Source organism: Lepidothrix coronata, unplaced genomic scaffold, assembly GCF_001604755.1.
Source record: "Lepidothrix coronata isolate B3197 unplaced genomic scaffold, Lepidothrix_coronata-1.0 Scaffold199, whole genome shotgun sequence".
NCBI classification, from domain to species: Eukaryota; Metazoa; Chordata; class Aves; order Passeriformes; family Pipridae; genus Lepidothrix; species Lepidothrix coronata.
Window position 1 is genome coordinate 1,408,463 of NW_016690379.1, and position 2,730 is coordinate 1,411,192.

Below are 2,730 nucleotides of genomic sequence, written 5' to 3' on the forward strand. Positions count from 1 at the left end.
GGGGCAGGTTGGACACCAGGAGGAATTTCTCCATGGAAAGGGTGGTCAGGAATTGGAAGGGGCTGCCCAGGGAGGTGGTGGAGTCCCCACCCCTGGAGGTGTCCAGGGAAGGACTGGATGTGGCCCTCAGTGCTCCGGGCTGGGGGACAAGGTGGGGATTGGGCAGAGATTGGACTCAGTCCTGGAGGTCTTTTCCTACCTCAGTGATTCCATGATGCAAAGTGACATGGGTAAATGGGATTAGCCTCCATCCAAGCCCACGTGTGACACCAGCTGCCATCAGAATCAGACCCACATCTGTGTTGCCCTTTAAAAGCTCCAGCTCTTGGCAACTTTCCAATTTATCATCAATTTACCAAAAAAACAATGATCCCAGTTTTATGATTCAGCAGGAACAGCATCGCTGGGTCGAGCTCCTGGAAGTCTGGAGGCCAGCAGGTTTTTTAATTCTTACTCTGAAGGAATTTCCTTTTTTAATGTTGCTGTGCTCTTGCCCAAGCCCCAGGAAGTCGACTATCTATGGACAGCAGTGACCAAAATTTGGTTTTCCTGGAATTTTCCCTCCTTCCCTCCGCACACCCACACAATGGGCTTTTTAGGATGCCTGCAGTCTGTAATTTGCCTTTCCAGCCTGATAATGTGGCTTGCAGAGGCACCGCTTTCGCCAAGTCATCATCTGGAAGGAACACTGGCTTGTGCAATGTTCACTTTGCCCCCGGTGTCCGACGGGCCCCGGCAGCCACCGAGCCCAGTTCCTGCCCCTCGGGCAGACACTGGGAACAGGAGGGAGCCCAGGGAGTCTGGGAAAGGGCCCGAAACTCTCAATTTCAGAAGACGCAGCCCAGAAACCAGAAGGACCAAGAACCCAGTGCTGTGGTTTCCCTTTGCCTGACTAAAGAAAAGAGCTGCTATTTTTACTAAAAATGTGGGACGTGAGGCCCTTCCCTTCCCCTGCTCGAAGGGGGGACGCTGCTCACAAGGAGAGGGTGGGGGGGTCACCCCGGATTAAAACCAGCTGACTGATCCACACAACTCTCTCCCATAGATTCCTCAAATATTTCTTGCCCACACCATGGGAAGATTTATTTGTAAGGTGAGAGGAAGTTAGTCGGGAAAAGGGAATCTGATCTCACCTACAAAAATCCCCCTTTTTCATTTTAAGGCAGTGGGATTGATGTAATTCTCTGCCCCTTTCTCTTCTCTAGTCCTGCATCACCGTGGGCTTCTCGGGGCCTTCAGCAACACAAATCAATGCCACGACATCATTAAAAGTTTGCAGTGTATCACAGGAATTGCAGTAAATTAAAGCCACCTGCCCAGGGGAGGAATGGGATTCCAGGGTGTGATTCCAGGGTGTGTGACCTCTGTGTTCACTGTCATGAGGAGGATTCTGAACCTCTAAACCTCTGATCAAAAAGATGCTTTTCATTTTCAACAACCAAAACAATCCTGAGCAGGGAGAACAAAGACTTGGGTCTTGTCTTACTTAGAGGCTTATTAACTCTGTGTGTTTGTTCATCATTAAAAGGCTCTTCAGATGACAAGAGAATACTAAATGTGTCAAAATGGCACATGTAGAAGTGACTTCAGGGGTGGGGGAGTAGCTGTTGTGGCACATCCCTCCTTTGGTTCTTTGTTCCTTCGCCTAAAAATACATGTGAGTGTATTTACAGAGGAACATTCCAGCAGGGCTGGTCAGAGGTGTCCAGCTGAGTCCCCTTTGTGTGGCCCTGCATCCTTTTGGGATGCAGGATTTTGGATACGACTTCCATTGCTCTGTTCCCTTCAGAACGGAGTTTTGTGTGGAGTGGGTCCTCCCCAGGAGTGCAGATGGGGGGCATTGCTGTGAGATGAATTTGGGTTTGTCTCCATCCACTCCCCTGTGGCCCGATGTCATCCTGCCAGTACTGCCCTGGGCAGTGATTCCAGGAGTTCGAGGCAGACCGGGCTGATCTCATCTACCAAGAGATGAGGGTGCTCTGGAAGGCATTTCCCACCTCTCCCATTTGTGATTAGAATCGTTTGGTCCCACCCGGTCACCCCTTGGGGCACAGGGGCCTCCAACTGGCATTGGAAACTCAGTAGAAATGGACCTTCTGAGCCAATCCTCTCAACTCAGGGGGGAGCTTTTAATGTGCAAGTTTGAAGGCAGTTCACCCCCCTGCCAGTTAGACTGTTGTGCATTTTATACTGTTTTCTGGCACTTCTCGGTAGCCAAGTCAAGACATTGCAGCTTCTGTAGCCAGAGACAAACATCAGAGAGCAGTGGGGCCAGTTACAGCTTTCCAGACCAGTCTGCAGCTTCCCAGACCAGTAAGCAATTCCAGTGGATCAAGGAGAAGCAGCCTCAGGTATCAGAGGCTGGGGAAGTCACCGTGCAAAATTAACCGAAAGACTTTGAAATTCCTTTGAAATTCCTACAGTAAGCAGCCAGACAGTGAACTTCTGAAAGGTGTTCCCAAACAATTGCTAATTATTCGGAAGAACCAGCCAGGGCTGACAAAGCCTTATCTCTGCAGCCCCCGCCGGTCCTCCAGGAGCTGCGGGTCGCGCCCCGCGCGGGGCACGCGGGACACGGACTCCACGCACAGCAGCTCCATGGGCGGCGGGGAGGCCGGGACGGAGGCGGCAGGGGCGGACGGACACGGGGACGGAGGGGCAGGAAGAAGGACAGACGAGGGGCAGGCGGGGGGGAGGAAGGACAGAAGGACGGACGGACGGACGGACGGA

General features: G+C 52.2%; 1 protein-coding gene across 1 annotated transcript in view; it reads left to right on the top strand.

The window, feature by feature from the left end:
- CCND3 (cyclin D3) overlaps positions 1–2,730 on the top strand; it is a 36,487-nt gene that overhangs the window by 21,531 nt on the left and 12,226 nt on the right. The window lies entirely within an intron of this gene.